Raw genomic sequence first — 17582 nt, forward strand, 5'->3', positions numbered from 1 at the left:
AGGCGAAAATTAATACACTGTCGTAACGGCCAATGTGCTGGCAACGAAAGCGCTACAGAAACGAGTGAGGCCATATCGTGTTCTGCCATCAGATTGCTTGCAAAGGAGCAGTTGCACTTGTCGAGACCACGCCTCTGCGACCGGCAGTCGTGGCCGAGTGGTTAAGGCGTCTGACTAGAAATCAGATTCCCTCTGGGAGCGTAGGTTCGAGTCCTACCGACTGCGTTTCTTTTTTGTGTCAAGAGGTGGAGAACATCTCCAACGGAACCGTGAAATGAGCGAATACGTGGGAAACACTGCATTCGAGACGCTTGTAAAATTTACAATTGTCCAGTGAGTGTCGACAAAACACGTAGCTCCTCTGCTGTAATATATGAGACGTACAAACTGCTGCAATTTGACTTTACATCGTGTGTCAGCTTTCTTCGATAGCCTGTTACGAGCCTAGCGTGATGAGTTTATAGACAGCAGTCAGACGACGTTTGAATAGTAACAGCTCCACGCAACGATTACCCAACAGTAAAGGACATGAGGCAATGTGTCAGTATGCGTAGTGGGAGGGGTGATCACGTGATGTGAGCCCGGATAGCTCAGTCGGTAGAGCATTAGGCTTTTAACCTAAGGGTCCAGGGTTCAAGTCCCTGTTCGGGCGGAAATTTTAATACTTTGGTAGAAGCACGTGTAGTAGCGGTGTAAGCACTACAGACAAGAATGCATCTACGCCGTTTCCTGGCACTGCAGTGCTTTAAACGGTACCAGTTGCATGTGTCGGGAGGGTCTTGCGCTACTGGCAATCGTGGCCGAGTGGTTAAGGCGTCTGACTCGAAATCAGATTCCCTGTGGGAGCGTAGGTTCGAATCCTACCGGCTGCGTGCGATTTTGCGCAAAAAAAACGAGCAGAAATTTTCGCATACATGTGACATGCGTGGGTGAAAGCGGATCCAAACCAGTGACACCATTCTCAACAAGACGGAAATTTATTCTTTAAGAATACTGTTTCGCGACGGCCGCTGCCTGTTGTGGCTACCGGTTCACCTCGCAAGGACGCCAGTACTGCAGAAATCAGTCGCAGGCCCACGAACGCGCCCCCGTCATTTTGTCGCGTCGTCGCCGTCTTTGTGAGTACACAGGTGTGCTTGAAAGTGTTGGACACAGCGAGCATTCATTTCTTTCTAAGAAGCGCAATTCAGTTCATTCGAGTGTGGCAAAAGCAGTGGTGCAGCGTTTCTTTTCTTAAGATCTCGCAGCTGCTTGCAAGTATGGCCATCGTTTAAGACGACACAAAACTAGCGTCAGCGGTGCGTCAGTGGGAAGTCGGTGAAGTCGCCATTGGAGCCATAAGCCAGGAATAATGACACGCGAATCACTCGCACACCATGCAGCATGTACTACAACGCTCGGCTGAGGGACCGGATAGCCCAGTCGGTAGAGCGCTGTACCTTCAACCAAAGGGTCCCGGGTTCAAGCCCCCGTCCAGGCGAAAATTAATACACTGTCGTAACGGCCAATGTGCTGGCAACGAAAGCGCTACAGAAACGAGTGAGGCCATATCGTGTTCTGCCATCAGATTGCTTGCAAAGGAGCAGTTGCACTTGTCGAGACCACGCCTCTGCGACCGGCAGTCGTGGCCGAGTGGTTAAGGCGTCTGACTAGAAATCAGATTCCCTCTGGGAGCGTAGGTTCGAGTCCTACCGACTGCGTTTCTTTTTTGTGTCAAGAGGTGGAGAACATCTCCAACGGAACCGTGAAATGAGCGAATACGTGGGAAACACTGCATTCGAGACGCTTGTAAAATTTACAATTGTCCAGTGAGTGTCGACAAAACACGTAGCTCCTCTGCTGTAATATATGAGACGTACAAACTGCTGCAATTTGACTTTACATCGTGTGTCAGCTTTCTTCGATAGCCTGTTACGAGCCTAGCGTGATGAGTTTATAGACAGCAGTCAGACGACGTTTGAATAGTAACAGCTCCACGCAACGATTACCCAACAGTAAAGGACATGAGGCAATGTGTCAGTATGCGTAGTGGGAGGGGTGATCACGTGATGTGAGCCCGGATAGCTCAGTCGGTAGAGCATTAGGCTTTTAACCTAAGGGTCCAGGGTTCAAGTCCCTGTTCGGGCGGAAATTTTAATACTTTGGTAGAAGCACGTGTAGTAGCGGTGTAAGCACTACAGACAAGAATGCATCTACGCCGTTTCCTGGCACTGCAGTGCTTTAAACGGTACCAGTTGCATGTGTCGGGAGGGTCTTGCGCTACTGGCAATCGTGGCCGAGTGGTTAAGGCGTCTGACTCGAAATCAGATTCCCTGTGGGAGCGTAGGTTCGAATCCTACCGGCTGCGTGCGATTTTGCGCAAAAAAAACGAGCAGAAATTTTCGCATACATGTGACATGCGTGGGTGAAAGCGGATCCAAACCAGTGACACCATTCTCAACAAGACGGAAATTTATTCTTTAAGAATACTGTTTCGCGACGGCCGCTGCCTGTTGTGGCTACCGGTTCACCTCGCAAGGACGCCAGTACTGCAGAAATCAGTCGCAGGCCCACGAACGCGCCCCCGTCATTTTGTCGCGTCGTCGCCGTCTTTGTGAGTACACAGGTGTGCTTGAAAGTGTTGGACACAGCGAGCATTCATTTCTTTCTAAGAAGCGCAATTCAGTTCATTCGAGTGTGGCAAAAGCAGTGGTGCAGCGTTTCTTTTCTTAAGATCTCGCAGCTGCTTGCAAGTATGGCCATCGTTTAAGACGACACAAAACTAGCGTCAGCGGTGCGTCAGTGGGAAGTCGGTGAAGTCGCCATTGGAGCCATAAGCCAGGAATAATGACACGCGAATCACTCGCACACCATGCAGCATGTACTACAACGCTCGGCTGAGGGACCGGATAGCCCAGTCGGTAGAGCGCTGTACCTTCAACCAAAGGGTCCCGGGTTCAAGCCCCCGTCCAGGCGAAAATTAATACACTGTCGTAACGGCCAATGTGCTGGCAACGAAAGCGCTACAGAAACGAGTGAGGCCATATCGTGTTCTGCCATCAGATTGCTTGCAAAGGAGCAGTTGCACTTGTCGAGACCACGCCTCTGCGACCGGCAGTCGTGGCCGAGTGGTTAAGGCGTCTGACTAGAAATCAGATTCCCTCTGGGAGCGTAGGTTCGAGTCCTACCGACTGCGTTTCTTTTTTGTGTCAAGAGGTGGAGAACATCTCCAACGGAACCGTGAAATGAGCGAATACGTGGGAAACACTGCATTCGAGACGCTTGTAAAATTTACAATTGTCCAGTGAGTGTCGACAAAACACGTAGCTCCTCTGCTGTAATATATGAGACGTACAAACTGCTGCAATTTGACTTTACATCGTGTGTCAGCTTTCTTCGATAGCCTGTTACGAGCCTAGCGTGATGAGTTTATAGACAGCAGTCAGACGACGTTTGAATAGTAACAGCTCCACGCAACGATTACCCAACAGTAAAGGACATGAGGCAATGTGTCAGTATGCGTAGTGGGAGGGGTGATCACGTGATGTGAGCCCGGATAGCTCAGTCGGTAGAGCATTAGGCTTTTAACCTAAGGGTCCAGGGTTCAAGTCCCTGTTCGGGCGGAAATTTTAATACTTTGGTAGAAGCACGTGTAGTAGCGGTGTAAGCACTACAGACAAGAATGCATCTACGCCGTTTCCTGGCACTGCAGTGCTTTAAACGGTACCAGTTGCATGTGTCGGGAGGGTCTTGCGCTACTGGCAATCGTGGCCGAGTGGTTAAGGCGTCTGACTCGAAATCAGATTCCCTGTGGGAGCGTAGGTTCGAATCCTACCGGCTGCGTGCGATTTTGCGCAAAAAAAACGAGCAGAAATTTTCGCATACATGTGACATGCGTGGGTGAAAGCGGATCCAAACCAGTGACACCATTCTCAACAAGACGGAAATTTATTCTTTAAGAATACTGTTTCGCGACGGCCGCTGCCTGTTGTGGCTACCGGTTCACCTCGCAAGGACGCCAGTACTGCAGAAATCAGTCGCAGGCCCACGAACGCGCCCCCGTCATTTTGTCGCGTCGTCGCCGTCTTTGTGAGTACACAGGTGTGCTTGAAAGTGTTGGACACAGCGAGCATTCATTTCTTTCTAAGAAGCGCAATTCAGTTCATTCGAGTGTGGCAAAAGCAGTGGTGCAGCGTTTCTTTTCTTAAGATCTCGCAGCTGCTTGCAAGTATGGCCATCGTTTAAGACGACACAAAACTAGCGTCAGCGGTGCGTCAGTGGGAAGTCGGTGAAGTCGCCATTGGAGCCATAAGCCAGGAATAATGACACGCGAATCACTCGCACACCATGCAGCATGTACTACAACGCTCGGCTGAGGGACCGGATAGCCCAGTCGGTAGAGCGCTGTACCTTCAACCAAAGGGTCCCGGGTTCAAGCCCCCGTCCAGGCGAAAATTAATACACTGTCGTAACGGCCAATGTGCTGGCAACGAAAGCGCTACAGAAACGAGTGAGGCCATATCGTGTTCTGCCATCAGATTGCTTGCAAAGGAGCAGTTGCACTTGTCGAGACCACGCCTCTGCGACCGGCAGTCGTGGCCGAGTGGTTAAGGCGTCTGACTAGAAATCAGATTCCCTCTGGGAGCGTAGGTTCGAGTCCTACCGACTGCGTTTCTTTTTTGTGTCAAGAGGTGGAGAACATCTCCAACGGAACCGTGAAATGAGCGAATACGTGGGAAACACTGCATTCGAGACGCTTGTAAAATTTACAATTGTCCAGTGAGTGTCGACAAAACACGTAGCTCCTCTGCTGTAATATATGAGACGTACAAACTGCTGCAATTTGACTTTACATCGTGTGTCAGCTTTCTTCGATAGCCTGTTACGAGCCTAGCGTGATGAGTTTATAGACAGCAGTCAGACGACGTTTGAATAGTAACAGCTCCACGCAACGATTACCCAACAGTAAAGGACATGAGGCAATGTGTCAGTATGCGTAGTGGGAGGGGTGATCACGTGATGTGAGCCCGGATAGCTCAGTCGGTAGAGCATTAGGCTTTTAACCTAAGGGTCCAGGGTTCAAGTCCCTGTTCGGGCGGAAATTTTAATACTTTGGTAGAAGCACGTGTAGTAGCGGTGTAAGCACTACAGACAAGAATGCATCTACGCCGTTTCCTGGCACTGCAGTGCTTTAAACGGTACCAGTTGCATGTGTCGGGAGGGTCTTGCGCTACTGGCAATCGTGGCCGAGTGGTTAAGGCGTCTGACTCGAAATCAGATTCCCTGTGGGAGCGTAGGTTCGAATCCTACCGGCTGCGTGCGATTTTGCGCAAAAAAAACGAGCAGAAATTTTCGCATACATGTGACATGCGTGGGTGAAAGCGGATCCAAACCAGTGACACCATTCTCAACAAGACGGAAATTTATTCTTTAAGAATACTGTTTCGCGACGGCCGCTGCCTGTTGTGGCTACCGGTTCACCTCGCAAGGACGCCAGTACTGCAGAAATCAGTCGCAGGCCCACGAACGCGCCCCCGTCATTTTGTCGCGTCGTCGCCGTCTTTGTGAGTACACAGGTGTGCTTGAAAGTGTTGGACACAGCGAGCATTCATTTCTTTCTAAGAAGCGCAATTCAGTTCATTCGAGTGTGGCAAAAGCAGTGGTGCAGCGTTTCTTTTCTTAAGATCTCGCAGCTGCTTGCAAGTATGGCCATCGTTTAAGACGACACAAAACTAGCGTCAGCGGTGCGTCAGTGGGAAGTCGGTGAAGTCGCCATTGGAGCCATAAGCCAGGAATAATGACACGCGAATCACTCGCACACCATGCAGCATGTACTACAACGCTCGGCTGAGGGACCGGATAGCCCAGTCGGTAGAGCGCTGTACCTTCAACCAAAGGGTCCCGGGTTCAAGCCCCCGTCCAGGCGAAAATTAATACACTGTCGTAACGGCCAATGTGCTGGCAACGAAAGCGCTACAGAAACGAGTGAGGCCATATCGTGTTCTGCCATCAGATTGCTTGCAAAGGAGCAGTTGCACTTGTCGAGACCACGCCTCTGCGACCGGCAGTCGTGGCCGAGTGGTTAAGGCGTCTGACTAGAAATCAGATTCCCTCTGGGAGCGTAGGTTCGAGTCCTACCGACTGCGTTTCTTTTTTGTGTCAAGAGGTGGAGAACATCTCCAACGGAACCGTGAAATGAGCGAATACGTGGGAAACACTGCATTCGAGACGCTTGTAAAATTTACAATTGTCCAGTGAGTGTCGACAAAACACGTAGCTCCTCTGCTGTAATATATGAGACGTACAAACTGCTGCAATTTGACTTTACATCGTGTGTCAGCTTTCTTCGATAGCCTGTTACGAGCCTAGCGTGATGAGTTTATAGACAGCAGTCAGACGACGTTTGAATAGTAACAGCTCCACGCAACGATTACCCAACAGTAAAGGACATGAGGCAATGTGTCAGTATGCGTAGTGGGAGGGGTGATCACGTGATGTGAGCCCGGATAGCTCAGTCGGTAGAGCATTAGGCTTTTAACCTAAGGGTCCAGGGTTCAAGTCCCTGTTCGGGCGGAAATTTTAATACTTTGGTAGAAGCACGTGTAGTAGCGGTGTAAGCACTACAGACAAGAATGCATCTACGCCGTTTCCTGGCACTGCAGTGCTTTAAACGGTACCAGTTGCATGTGTCGGGAGGGTCTTGCGCTACTGGCAATCGTGGCCGAGTGGTTAAGGCGTCTGACTCGAAATCAGATTCCCTGTGGGAGCGTAGGTTCGAATCCTACCGGCTGCGTGCGATTTTGCGCAAAAAAAACGAGCAGAAATTTTCGCATACATGTGACATGCGTGGGTGAAAGCGGATCCAAACCAGTGACACCATTCTCAACAAGACGGAAATTTATTCTTTAAGAATACTGTTTCGCGACGGCCGCTGCCTGTTGTGGCTACCGGTTCACCTCGCAAGGACGCCAGTACTGCAGAAATCAGTCGCAGGCCCACGAACGCGCCCCCGTCATTTTGTCGCGTCGTCGCCGTCTTTGTGAGTACACAGGTGTGCTTGAAAGTGTTGGACACAGCGAGCATTCATTTCTTTCTAAGAAGCGCAATTCAGTTCATTCGAGTGTGGCAAAAGCAGTGGTGCAGCGTTTCTTTTCTTAAGATCTCGCAGCTGCTTGCAAGTATGGCCATCGTTTAAGACGACACAAAACTAGCGTCAGCGGTGCGTCAGTGGGAAGTCGGTGAAGTCGCCATTGGAGCCATAAGCCAGGAATAATGACACGCGAATCACTCGCACACCATGCAGCATGTACTACAACGCTCGGCTGAGGGACCGGATAGCCCAGTCGGTAGAGCGCTGTACCTTCAACCAAAGGGTCCCGGGTTCAAGCCCCCGTCCAGGCGAAAATTAATACACTGTCGTAACGGCCAATGTGCTGGCAACGAAAGCGCTACAGAAACGAGTGAGGCCATATCGTGTTCTGCCATCAGATTGCTTGCAAAGGAGCAGTTGCACTTGTCGAGACCACGCCTCTGCGACCGGCAGTCGTGGCCGAGTGGTTAAGGCGTCTGACTAGAAATCAGATTCCCTCTGGGAGCGTAGGTTCGAGTCCTACCGACTGCGTTTCTTTTTTGTGTCAAGAGGTGGAGAACATCTCCAACGGAACCGTGAAATGAGCGAATACGTGGGAAACACTGCATTCGAGACGCTTGTAAAATTTACAATTGTCCAGTGAGTGTCGACAAAACACGTAGCTCCTCTGCTGTAATATATGAGACGTACAAACTGCTGCAATTTGACTTTACATCGTGTGTCAGCTTTCTTCGATAGCCTGTTACGAGCCTAGCGTGATGAGTTTATAGACAGCAGTCAGACGACGTTTGAATAGTAACAGCTCCACGCAACGATTACCCAACAGTAAAGGACATGAGGCAATGTGTCAGTATGCGTAGTGGGAGGGGTGATCACGTGATGTGAGCCCGGATAGCTCAGTCGGTAGAGCATTAGGCTTTTAACCTAAGGGTCCAGGGTTCAAGTCCCTGTTCGGGCGGAAATTTTAATACTTTGGTAGAAGCACGTGTAGTAGCGGTGTAAGCACTACAGACAAGAATGCATCTACGCCGTTTCCTGGCACTGCAGTGCTTTAAACGGTACCAGTTGCATGTGTCGGGAGGGTCTTGCGCTACTGGCAATCGTGGCCGAGTGGTTAAGGCGTCTGACTCGAAATCAGATTCCCTGTGGGAGCGTAGGTTCGAATCCTACCGGCTGCGTGCGATTTTGCGCAAAAAAAACGAGCAGAAATTTTCGCATACATGTGACATGCGTGGGTGAAAGCGGATCCAAACCAGTGACACCATTCTCAACAAGACGGAAATTTATTCTTTAAGAATACTGTTTCGCGACGGCCGCTGCCTGTTGTGGCTACCGGTTCACCTCGCAAGGACGCCAGTACTGCAGAAATCAGTCGCAGGCCCACGAACGCGCCCCCGTCATTTTGTCGCGTCGTCGCCGTCTTTGTGAGTACACAGGTGTGCTTGAAAGTGTTGGACACAGCGAGCATTCATTTCTTTCTAAGAAGCGCAATTCAGTTCATTCGAGTGTGGCAAAAGCAGTGGTGCAGCGTTTCTTTTCTTAAGATCTCGCAGCTGCTTGCAAGTATGGCCATCGTTTAAGACGACACAAAACTAGCGTCAGCGGTGCGTCAGTGGGAAGTCGGTGAAGTCGCCATTGGAGCCATAAGCCAGGAATAATGACACGCGAATCACTCGCACACCATGCAGCATGTACTACAACGCTCGGCTGAGGGACCGGATAGCCCAGTCGGTAGAGCGCTGTACCTTCAACCAAAGGGTCCCGGGTTCAAGCCCCCGTCCAGGCGAAAATTAATACACTGTCGTAACGGCCAATGTGCTGGCAACGAAAGCGCTACAGAAACGAGTGAGGCCATATCGTGTTCTGCCATCAGATTGCTTGCAAAGGAGCAGTTGCACTTGTCGAGACCACGCCTCTGCGACCGGCAGTCGTGGCCGAGTGGTTAAGGCGTCTGACTAGAAATCAGATTCCCTCTGGGAGCGTAGGTTCGAGTCCTACCGACTGCGTTTCTTTTTTGTGTCAAGAGGTGGAGAACATCTCCAACGGAACCGTGAAATGAGCGAATACGTGGGAAACACTGCATTCGAGACGCTTGTAAAATTTACAATTGTCCAGTGAGTGTCGACAAAACACGTAGCTCCTCTGCTGTAATATATGAGACGTACAAACTGCTGCAATTTGACTTTACATCGTGTGTCAGCTTTCTTCGATAGCCTGTTACGAGCCTAGCGTGATGAGTTTATAGACAGCAGTCAGACGACGTTTGAATAGTAACAGCTCCACGCAACGATTACCCAACAGTAAAGGACATGAGGCAATGTGTCAGTATGCGTAGTGGGAGGGGTGATCACGTGATGTGAGCCCGGATAGCTCAGTCGGTAGAGCATTAGGCTTTTAACCTAAGGGTCCAGGGTTCAAGTCCCTGTTCGGGCGGAAATTTTAATACTTTGGTAGAAGCACGTGTAGTAGCGGTGTAAGCACTACAGACAAGAATGCATCTACGCCGTTTCCTGGCACTGCAGTGCTTTAAACGGTACCAGTTGCATGTGTCGGGAGGGTCTTGCGCTACTGGCAATCGTGGCCGAGTGGTTAAGGCGTCTGACTCGAAATCAGATTCCCTGTGGGAGCGTAGGTTCGAATCCTACCGGCTGCGTGCGATTTTGCGCAAAAAAAACGAGCAGAAATTTTCGCATACATGTGACATGCGTGGGTGAAAGCGGATCCAAACCAGTGACACCATTCTCAACAAGACGGAAATTTATTCTTTAAGAATACTGTTTCGCGACGGCCGCTGCCTGTTGTGGCTACCGGTTCACCTCGCAAGGACGCCAGTACTGCAGAAATCAGTCGCAGGCCCACGAACGCGCCCCCGTCATTTTGTCGCGTCGTCGCCGTCTTTGTGAGTACACAGGTGTGCTTGAAAGTGTTGGACACAGCGAGCATTCATTTCTTTCTAAGAAGCGCAATTCAGTTCATTCGAGTGTGGCAAAAGCAGTGGTGCAGCGTTTCTTTTCTTAAGATCTCGCAGCTGCTTGCAAGTATGGCCATCGTTTAAGACGACACAAAACTAGCGTCAGCGGTGCGTCAGTGGGAAGTCGGTGAAGTCGCCATTGGAGCCATAAGCCAGGAATAATGACACGCGAATCACTCGCACACCATGCAGCATGTACTACAACGCTCGGCTGAGGGACCGGATAGCCCAGTCGGTAGAGCGCTGTACCTTCAACCAAAGGGTCCCGGGTTCAAGCCCCCGTCCAGGCGAAAATTAATACACTGTCGTAACGGCCAATGTGCTGGCAACGAAAGCGCTACAGAAACGAGTGAGGCCATATCGTGTTCTGCCATCAGATTGCTTGCAAAGGAGCAGTTGCACTTGTCGAGACCACGCCTCTGCGACCGGCAGTCGTGGCCGAGTGGTTAAGGCGTCTGACTAGAAATCAGATTCCCTCTGGGAGCGTAGGTTCGAGTCCTACCGACTGCGTTTCTTTTTTGTGTCAAGAGGTGGAGAACATCTCCAACGGAACCGTGAAATGAGCGAATACGTGGGAAACACTGCATTCGAGACGCTTGTAAAATTTACAATTGTCCAGTGAGTGTCGACAAAACACGTAGCTCCTCTGCTGTAATATATGAGACGTACAAACTGCTGCAATTTGACTTTACATCGTGTGTCAGCTTTCTTCGATAGCCTGTTACGAGCCTAGCGTGATGAGTTTATAGACAGCAGTCAGACGACGTTTGAATAGTAACAGCTCCACGCAACGATTACCCAACAGTAAAGGACATGAGGCAATGTGTCAGTATGCGTAGTGGGAGGGGTGATCACGTGATGTGAGCCCGGATAGCTCAGTCGGTAGAGCATTAGGCTTTTAACCTAAGGGTCCAGGGTTCAAGTCCCTGTTCGGGCGGAAATTTTAATACTTTGGTAGAAGCACGTGTAGTAGCGGTGTAAGCACTACAGACAAGAATGCATCTACGCCGTTTCCTGGCACTGCAGTGCTTTAAACGGTACCAGTTGCATGTGTCGGGAGGGTCTTGCGCTACTGGCAATCGTGGCCGAGTGGTTAAGGCGTCTGACTCGAAATCAGATTCCCTGTGGGAGCGTAGGTTCGAATCCTACCGGCTGCGTGCGATTTTGCGCAAAAAAAACGAGCAGAAATTTTCGCATACATGTGACATGCGTGGGTGAAAGCGGATCCAAACCAGTGACACCATTCTCAACAAGACGGAAATTTATTCTTTAAGAATACTGTTTCGCGACGGCCGCTGCCTGTTGTGGCTACCGGTTCACCTCGCAAGGACGCCAGTACTGCAGAAATCAGTCGCAGGCCCACGAACGCGCCCCCGTCATTTTGTCGCGTCGTCGCCGTCTTTGTGAGTACACAGGTGTGCTTGAAAGTGTTGGACACAGCGAGCATTCATTTCTTTCTAAGAAGCGCAATTCAGTTCATTCGAGTGTGGCAAAAGCAGTGGTGCAGCGTTTCTTTTCTTAAGATCTCGCAGCTGCTTGCAAGTATGGCCATCGTTTAAGACGACACAAAACTAGCGTCAGCGGTGCGTCAGTGGGAAGTCGGTGAAGTCGCCATTGGAGCCATAAGCCAGGAATAATGACACGCGAATCACTCGCACACCATGCAGCATGTACTACAACGCTCGGCTGAGGGACCGGATAGCCCAGTCGGTAGAGCGCTGTACCTTCAACCAAAGGGTCCCGGGTTCAAGCCCCCGTCCAGGCGAAAATTAATACACTGTCGTAACGGCCAATGTGCTGGCAACGAAAGCGCTACAGAAACGAGTGAGGCCATATCGTGTTCTGCCATCAGATTGCTTGCAAAGGAGCAGTTGCACTTGTCGAGACCACGCCTCTGCGACCGGCAGTCGTGGCCGAGTGGTTAAGGCGTCTGACTAGAAATCAGATTCCCTCTGGGAGCGTAGGTTCGAGTCCTACCGACTGCGTTTCTTTTTTGTGTCAAGAGGTGGAGAACATCTCCAACGGAACCGTGAAATGAGCGAATACGTGGGAAACACTGCATTCGAGACGCTTGTAAAATTTACAATTGTCCAGTGAGTGTCGACAAAACACGTAGCTCCTCTGCTGTAATATATGAGACGTACAAACTGCTGCAATTTGACTTTACATCGTGTGTCAGCTTTCTTCGATAGCCTGTTACGAGCCCTAGCGTGATGAGTTTATAGACAGCAGTCAGACGACGTTTGAATAGTAACAGCTCCACGCAACGATTACCCAACAGTAAAGGACATGAGGCAATGTGTCAGTATGCGTAGTGGGAGGGGTGATCACGTGATGTGAGCCCGGATAGCTCAGTCGGTAGAGCATTAGGCTTTTAACCTAAGGGTCCAGGGTTCAAGTCCCTGTTCGGGCGGAAATTTTAATACTTTGGTAGAAGCACGTGTAGTAGCGGTGTAAGCACTACAGACAAGAATGCATCTACGCCGTTTCCTGGCACTGCAGTGCTTTAAACGGTACCAGTTGCATGTGTCGGGAGGGTCTTGCGCTACTGGCAATCGTGGCCGAGTGGTTAAGGCGTCTGACTCGAAATCAGATTCCCTGTGGGAGCGTAGGTTCGAATCCTACCGGCTGCGTGCGATTTTGCGCAAAAAAAACGAGCAGAAATTTTCGCATACATGTGACATGCGTGGGTGAAAGCGGATCCAAACCAGTGACACCATTCTCAACAAGACGGAAATTTATTCTTTAAGAATACTGTTTCGCGACGGCCGCTGCCTGTTGTGGCTACCGGTTCACCTCGCAAGGACGCCAGTACTGCAGAAATCAGTCGCAGGCCCACGAACGCGCCCCCGTCATTTTGTCGCGTCGTCGCCGTCTTTGTGAGTACACAGGTGTGCTTGAAAGTGTTGGACACAGCGAGCATTCATTTCTTTCTAAGAAGCGCAATTCAGTTCATTCGAGTGTGGCAAAAGCAGTGGTGCAGCGTTTCTTTTCTTAAGATCTCGCAGCTGCTTGCAAGTATGGCCATCGTTTAAGACGACACAAAACTAGCGTCAGCGGTGCGTCAGTGGGAAGTCGGTGAAGTCGCCATTGGAGCCATAAGCCAGGAATAATGACACGCGAATCACTCGCACACCATGCAGCATGTACTACAACGCTCGGCTGAGGGACCGGATAGCCCAGTCGGTAGAGCGCTGTACCTTCAACCAAAGGGTCCCGGGTTCAAGCCCCCGTCCAGGCGAAAATTAATACACTGTCGTAACGGCCAATGTGCTGGCAACGAAAGCGCTACAGAAACGAGTGAGGCCATATCGTGTTCTGCCATCAGATTGCTTGCAAAGGAGCAGTTGCACTTGTCGAGACCACGCCTCTGCGACCGGCAGTCGTGGCCGAGTGGTTAAGGCGTCTGACTAGAAATCAGATTCCCTCTGGGAGCGTAGGTTCGAGTCCTACCGACTGCGTTTCTTTTTTGTGTCAAGAGGTGGAGAACATCTCCAACGGAACCGTGAAATGAGCGAATACGTGGGAAACACTGCATTCGAGACGCTTGTAAAATTTACAATTGTCCAGTGAGTGTCGACAAAACACGTAGCTCCTCTGCTGTAATATATGAGACGTACAAACTGCTGCAATTTGACTTTACATCGTGTGTCAGCTTTCTTCGATAGCCTGTTACGAGCCTAGCGTGATGAGTTTATAGACAGCAGTCAGACGACGTTTGAATAGTAACAGCTCCACGCAACGATTACCCAACAGTAAAGGACATGAGGCAATGTGTCAGTATGCGTAGTGGGAGGGGTGATCACGTGATGTGAGCCCGGATAGCTCAGTCGGTAGAGCATTAGGCTTTTAACCTAAGGGTCCAGGGTTCAAGTCCCTGTTCGGGCGGAAATTTTAATACTTTGGTAGAAGCACGTGTAGTAGCGGTGTAAGCACTACAGACAAGAATGCATCTACGCCGTTTCCTGGCACTGCAGTGCTTTAAACGGTACCAGTTGCATGTGTCGGGAGGGTCTTGCGCTACTGGCAATCGTGGCCGAGTGGTTAAGGCGTCTGACTCGAAATCAGATTCCCTGTGGGAGCGTAGGTTCGAATCCTACCGGCTGCGTGCGATTTTGCGCAAAAAAAACGAGCAGAAATTTTCGCATACATGTGACATGCGTGGGTGAAAGCGGATCCAAACCAGTGACACCATTCTCAACAAGACGGAAATTTATTCTTTAAGAATACTGTTTCGCGACGGCCGCTGCCTGTTGTGGCTACCGGTTCACCTCGCAAGGACGCCAGTACTGCAGAAATCAGTCGCAGGCCCACGAACGCGCCCCCGTCATTTTGTCGCGTCGTCGCCGTCTTTGTGAGTACACAGGTGTGCTTGAAAGTGTTGGACACAGCGAGCATTCATTTCTTTCTAAGAAGCGCAATTCAGTTCATTCGAGTGTGGCAAAAGCAGTGGTGCAGCGTTTCTTTTCTTAAGATCTCGCAGCTGCTTGCAAGTATGGCCATCGTTTAAGACGACACAAAACTAGCGTCAGCGGTGCGTCAGTGGGAAGTCGGTGAAGTCGCCATTGGAGCCATAAGCCAGGAATAATGACACGCGAATCACTCGCACACCATGCAGCATGTACTACAACGCTCGGCTGAGGGACCGGATAGCCCAGTCGGTAGAGCGCTGTACCTTCAACCAAAGGGTCCCGGGTTCAAGCCCCCGTCCAGGCGAAAATTAATACACTGTCGTAACGGCCAATGTGCTGGCAACGAAAGCGCTACAGAAACGAGTGAGGCCATATCGTGTTCTGCCATCAGATTGCTTGCAAAGGAGCAGTTGCACTTGTCGAGACCACGCCTCTGCGACCGGCAGTCGTGGCCGAGTGGTTAAGGCGTCTGACTAGAAATCAGATTCCCTCTGGGAGCGTAGGTTCGAGTCCTACCGACTGCGTTTCTTTTTTGTGTCAAGAGGTGGAGAACATCTCCAACGGAACCGTGAAATGAGCGAATACGTGGGAAACACTGCATTCGAGACGCTTGTAAAATTTACAATTGTCCAGTGAGTGTCGACAAAACACGTAGCTCCTCTGCTGTAATATATGAGACGTACAAACTGCTGCAATTTGACTTTACATCGTGTGTCAGCTTTCTTCGATAGCCTGTTACGAGCCTAGCGTGATGAGTTTATAGACAGCAGTCAGACGACGTTTGAATAGTAACAGCTCCACGCAACGATTACCCAACAGTAAAGGACATGAGGCAATGTGTCAGTATGCGTAGTGGGAGGGGTGATCACGTGATGTGAGCCCGGATAGCTCAGTCGGTAGAGCATTAGGCTTTTAACCTAAGGGTCCAGGGTTCAAGTCCCTGTTCGGGCGGAAATTTTAATACTTTGGTAGAAGCACGTGTAGTAGCGGTGTAAGCACTACAGACAAGAATGCATCTACGCCGTTTCCTGGCACTGCAGTGCTTTAAACGGTACCAGTTGCATGTGTCGGGAGGGTCTTGCGCTACTGGCAATCGTGGCCGAGTGGTTAAGGCGTCTGACTCGAAATCAGATTCCCTGTGGGAGCGTAGGTTCGAATCCTACCGGCTGCGTGCGATTTTGCGCAAAAAAAACGAGCAGAAATTTTCGCATACATGTGACATGCGTGGGTGAAAGCGGATCCAAACCAGTGACACCATTCTCAACAAGACGGAAATTTATTCTTTAAGAATACTGTTTCGCGACGGCCGCTGCCTGTTGTGGCTACCGGTTCACCTCGCAAGGACGCCAGTACTGCAGAAATCAGTCGCAGGCCCACGAACGCGCCCCCGTCATTTTGTCGCGTCGTCGCCGTCTTTGTGAGTACACAGGTGTGCTTGAAAGTGTTGGACACAGCGAGCATTCATTTCTTTCTAAGAAGCGCAATTCAGTTCATTCGAGTGTGGCAAAAGCAGTGGTGCAGCGTTTCTTTTCTTAAGATCTCGCAGCTGCTTGCAAGTATGGCCATCGTTTAAGACGACACAAAACTAGCGTCAGCGGTGCGTCAGTGGGAAGTCGGTGAAGTCGCCATTGGAGCCATAAGCCAGGAATAATGACACGCGAATCACTCGCACACCATGCAGCATGTACTACAACGCTCGGCTGAGGGACCGGATAGCCCAGTCGGTAGAGCGCTGTACCTTCAACCAAAGGGTCCCGGGTTCAAGCCCCCGTCCAGGCGAAAATTAATACACTGTCGTAACGGCCAATGTGCTGGCAACGAAAGCGCTACAGAAACGAGTGAGGCCATATCGTGTTCTGCCATCAGATTGCTTGCAAAGGAGCAGTTGCACTTGTCGAGACCACGCCTCTGCGACCGGCAGTCGTGGCCGAGTGGTTAAGGCGTCTGACTAGAAATCAGATTCCCTCTGGGAGCGTAGGTTCGAGTCCTACCGACTGCGTTTCTTTTTTGTGTCAAGAGGTGGAGAACATCTCCAACGGAACCGTGAAATGAGCGAATACGTGGGAAACACTGCATTCGAGACGCTTGTAAAATTTACAATTGTCCAGTGAGTGTCGACAAAACACGTAGCTCCTCTGCTGTAATATATGAGACGTACAAACTGCTGCAATTTGACTTTACATCGTGTGTCAGCTTTCTTCGATAGCCTGTTACGAGCCTAGCGTGATGAGTTTATAGACAGCAGTCAGACGACGTTTGAATAGTAACAGCTCCACGCAACGATTACCCAACAGTAAAGGACATGAGGCAATGTGTCAGTATGCGTAGTGGGAGGGGTGATCACGTGATGTGAGCCCGGATAGCTCAGTCGGTAGAGCATTAGGCTTTTAACCTAAGGGTCCAGGGTTCAAGTCCCTGTTCGGGCGGAAATTTTAATACTTTGGTAGAAGCACGTGTAGTAGCGGTGTAAGCACTACAGACAAGAATGCATCTACGCCGTTTCCTGGCACTGCAGTGCTTTAAACGGTACCAGTTGCATGTGTCGGGAGGGTCTTGCGCTACTGGCAATCGTGGCCGAGTGGTTAAGGCGTCTGACTCGAAATCAGATTCCCTGTGGGAGCGTAGGTTCGAATCTACGGCTGCGTGCGATTTTGCGCAAAAAAAACGAGCAGAAATTTTCGCATACATGTGACATGCGTGGGTGAAAGCGGATCCAAACCAGTGACACCATTCTCAACAAGACGGAAATTTATTCTTTAAGAATACTGTTTCGCGACGGCCGCTGCCTGTTGTGGCTACCGGTTCACCTCGCAAGGACGCCAGTACTGCAGAAATCAGTCGCAGGCCCACGAACGCGCCCCCGTCATTTTGTCGCGTCGTCGCCGTCTTTGTGAGTACACAGGTGTGCTTGAAAGTGTTGGACACAGCGAGCATTCATTTCTTTCTAAGAAGCGCAATTCAGTTCATTCGAGTGTGGCAAAAGCAGTGGTGCAGCGTTTCTTTTCTTAAGATCTCGCAGCTGCTTGCAAGTATGGCCATCGTTTAAGACGACACAAAACTAGCGTCAGCGGTGCGTCAGTGGGAAGTCGGTGAAGTCGCCATTGGAGCCATAAGCCAGGAATAATGACAC

The 17582-nt window shown here is 50.4% G+C and overlaps 35 non-coding genes across 35 annotated transcripts; all 35 read left to right on the forward strand.

Annotated features, from left to right (window-relative positions):
- Positions 1–143: 143 nt before the first annotated feature.
- Trnas-aga (transfer RNA serine (anticodon AGA)) lies at positions 144–225 on the forward strand. Its single transcript has one exon. It is a non-coding gene; the product is annotated as a tRNA-Ser (tRNA).
- Positions 226–579: 354 nt separating this feature from the next.
- Trnak-uuu (transfer RNA lysine (anticodon UUU)) lies at positions 580–652 on the forward strand. Its single transcript has one exon. It is a non-coding gene; the product is annotated as a tRNA-Lys (tRNA).
- A 138-nt stretch (positions 653–790) lies between these two features.
- On the forward strand, positions 791–872 carry Trnas-cga (transfer RNA serine (anticodon CGA)). The gene has a single exon. It is a non-coding gene; the product is annotated as a tRNA-Ser (tRNA).
- Positions 873–1618: 746 nt separating this feature from the next.
- Positions 1619–1700, forward strand: Trnas-aga (transfer RNA serine (anticodon AGA)). The gene has a single exon. It is a non-coding gene; the product is annotated as a tRNA-Ser (tRNA).
- A 354-nt stretch (positions 1701–2054) lies between these two features.
- Positions 2055–2127, forward strand: Trnak-uuu (transfer RNA lysine (anticodon UUU)). Its single transcript has one exon. It is a non-coding gene; the product is annotated as a tRNA-Lys (tRNA).
- A 138-nt stretch (positions 2128–2265) lies between these two features.
- On the forward strand, positions 2266–2347 carry Trnas-cga (transfer RNA serine (anticodon CGA)). Its single transcript has one exon. It is a non-coding gene; the product is annotated as a tRNA-Ser (tRNA).
- Positions 2348–3093: 746 nt separating this feature from the next.
- Trnas-aga (transfer RNA serine (anticodon AGA)) lies at positions 3094–3175 on the forward strand. Its single transcript has one exon. It is a non-coding gene; the product is annotated as a tRNA-Ser (tRNA).
- A 354-nt stretch (positions 3176–3529) lies between these two features.
- Trnak-uuu (transfer RNA lysine (anticodon UUU)) lies at positions 3530–3602 on the forward strand. Its single transcript has one exon. It is a non-coding gene; the product is annotated as a tRNA-Lys (tRNA).
- Positions 3603–3740: 138 nt separating this feature from the next.
- Trnas-cga (transfer RNA serine (anticodon CGA)) lies at positions 3741–3822 on the forward strand. The gene has a single exon. It is a non-coding gene; the product is annotated as a tRNA-Ser (tRNA).
- Positions 3823–4568: 746 nt separating this feature from the next.
- Positions 4569–4650, forward strand: Trnas-aga (transfer RNA serine (anticodon AGA)). The gene has a single exon. It is a non-coding gene; the product is annotated as a tRNA-Ser (tRNA).
- A 354-nt stretch (positions 4651–5004) lies between these two features.
- On the forward strand, positions 5005–5077 carry Trnak-uuu (transfer RNA lysine (anticodon UUU)). Its single transcript has one exon. It is a non-coding gene; the product is annotated as a tRNA-Lys (tRNA).
- A 138-nt stretch (positions 5078–5215) lies between these two features.
- Trnas-cga (transfer RNA serine (anticodon CGA)) lies at positions 5216–5297 on the forward strand. Its single transcript has one exon. It is a non-coding gene; the product is annotated as a tRNA-Ser (tRNA).
- A 746-nt stretch (positions 5298–6043) lies between these two features.
- Trnas-aga (transfer RNA serine (anticodon AGA)) lies at positions 6044–6125 on the forward strand. Its single transcript has one exon. It is a non-coding gene; the product is annotated as a tRNA-Ser (tRNA).
- A 354-nt stretch (positions 6126–6479) lies between these two features.
- Positions 6480–6552, forward strand: Trnak-uuu (transfer RNA lysine (anticodon UUU)). Its single transcript has one exon. It is a non-coding gene; the product is annotated as a tRNA-Lys (tRNA).
- Positions 6553–6690: 138 nt separating this feature from the next.
- On the forward strand, positions 6691–6772 carry Trnas-cga (transfer RNA serine (anticodon CGA)). Its single transcript has one exon. It is a non-coding gene; the product is annotated as a tRNA-Ser (tRNA).
- A 746-nt stretch (positions 6773–7518) lies between these two features.
- Trnas-aga (transfer RNA serine (anticodon AGA)) lies at positions 7519–7600 on the forward strand. Its single transcript has one exon. It is a non-coding gene; the product is annotated as a tRNA-Ser (tRNA).
- Positions 7601–7954: 354 nt separating this feature from the next.
- On the forward strand, positions 7955–8027 carry Trnak-uuu (transfer RNA lysine (anticodon UUU)). Its single transcript has one exon. It is a non-coding gene; the product is annotated as a tRNA-Lys (tRNA).
- A 138-nt stretch (positions 8028–8165) lies between these two features.
- Trnas-cga (transfer RNA serine (anticodon CGA)) lies at positions 8166–8247 on the forward strand. The gene has a single exon. It is a non-coding gene; the product is annotated as a tRNA-Ser (tRNA).
- Positions 8248–8993: 746 nt separating this feature from the next.
- Trnas-aga (transfer RNA serine (anticodon AGA)) lies at positions 8994–9075 on the forward strand. The gene has a single exon. It is a non-coding gene; the product is annotated as a tRNA-Ser (tRNA).
- A 354-nt stretch (positions 9076–9429) lies between these two features.
- Positions 9430–9502, forward strand: Trnak-uuu (transfer RNA lysine (anticodon UUU)). Its single transcript has one exon. It is a non-coding gene; the product is annotated as a tRNA-Lys (tRNA).
- Positions 9503–9640: 138 nt separating this feature from the next.
- On the forward strand, positions 9641–9722 carry Trnas-cga (transfer RNA serine (anticodon CGA)). The gene has a single exon. It is a non-coding gene; the product is annotated as a tRNA-Ser (tRNA).
- A 746-nt stretch (positions 9723–10468) lies between these two features.
- Positions 10469–10550, forward strand: Trnas-aga (transfer RNA serine (anticodon AGA)). The gene has a single exon. It is a non-coding gene; the product is annotated as a tRNA-Ser (tRNA).
- A 354-nt stretch (positions 10551–10904) lies between these two features.
- Positions 10905–10977, forward strand: Trnak-uuu (transfer RNA lysine (anticodon UUU)). The gene has a single exon. It is a non-coding gene; the product is annotated as a tRNA-Lys (tRNA).
- A 138-nt stretch (positions 10978–11115) lies between these two features.
- Trnas-cga (transfer RNA serine (anticodon CGA)) lies at positions 11116–11197 on the forward strand. Its single transcript has one exon. It is a non-coding gene; the product is annotated as a tRNA-Ser (tRNA).
- Positions 11198–11943: 746 nt separating this feature from the next.
- Trnas-aga (transfer RNA serine (anticodon AGA)) lies at positions 11944–12025 on the forward strand. Its single transcript has one exon. It is a non-coding gene; the product is annotated as a tRNA-Ser (tRNA).
- A 355-nt stretch (positions 12026–12380) lies between these two features.
- On the forward strand, positions 12381–12453 carry Trnak-uuu (transfer RNA lysine (anticodon UUU)). The gene has a single exon. It is a non-coding gene; the product is annotated as a tRNA-Lys (tRNA).
- A 138-nt stretch (positions 12454–12591) lies between these two features.
- Positions 12592–12673, forward strand: Trnas-cga (transfer RNA serine (anticodon CGA)). The gene has a single exon. It is a non-coding gene; the product is annotated as a tRNA-Ser (tRNA).
- Positions 12674–13419: 746 nt separating this feature from the next.
- On the forward strand, positions 13420–13501 carry Trnas-aga (transfer RNA serine (anticodon AGA)). The gene has a single exon. It is a non-coding gene; the product is annotated as a tRNA-Ser (tRNA).
- Positions 13502–13855: 354 nt separating this feature from the next.
- Positions 13856–13928, forward strand: Trnak-uuu (transfer RNA lysine (anticodon UUU)). Its single transcript has one exon. It is a non-coding gene; the product is annotated as a tRNA-Lys (tRNA).
- A 138-nt stretch (positions 13929–14066) lies between these two features.
- Trnas-cga (transfer RNA serine (anticodon CGA)) lies at positions 14067–14148 on the forward strand. The gene has a single exon. It is a non-coding gene; the product is annotated as a tRNA-Ser (tRNA).
- A 746-nt stretch (positions 14149–14894) lies between these two features.
- On the forward strand, positions 14895–14976 carry Trnas-aga (transfer RNA serine (anticodon AGA)). Its single transcript has one exon. It is a non-coding gene; the product is annotated as a tRNA-Ser (tRNA).
- A 354-nt stretch (positions 14977–15330) lies between these two features.
- Positions 15331–15403, forward strand: Trnak-uuu (transfer RNA lysine (anticodon UUU)). Its single transcript has one exon. It is a non-coding gene; the product is annotated as a tRNA-Lys (tRNA).
- A 138-nt stretch (positions 15404–15541) lies between these two features.
- Positions 15542–15623, forward strand: Trnas-cga (transfer RNA serine (anticodon CGA)). Its single transcript has one exon. It is a non-coding gene; the product is annotated as a tRNA-Ser (tRNA).
- A 746-nt stretch (positions 15624–16369) lies between these two features.
- Positions 16370–16451, forward strand: Trnas-aga (transfer RNA serine (anticodon AGA)). Its single transcript has one exon. It is a non-coding gene; the product is annotated as a tRNA-Ser (tRNA).
- A 354-nt stretch (positions 16452–16805) lies between these two features.
- Positions 16806–16878, forward strand: Trnak-uuu (transfer RNA lysine (anticodon UUU)). The gene has a single exon. It is a non-coding gene; the product is annotated as a tRNA-Lys (tRNA).
- The last annotated feature ends 704 nt before the right edge of the window (positions 16879–17582 follow it).

Source organism: Schistocerca serialis, unplaced genomic scaffold (assembly GCF_023864345.2).
Source record: "Schistocerca serialis cubense isolate TAMUIC-IGC-003099 unplaced genomic scaffold, iqSchSeri2.2 HiC_scaffold_1157, whole genome shotgun sequence".
NCBI lineage: Eukaryota > Metazoa > Arthropoda > Insecta > Orthoptera > Acrididae > Schistocerca > Schistocerca serialis.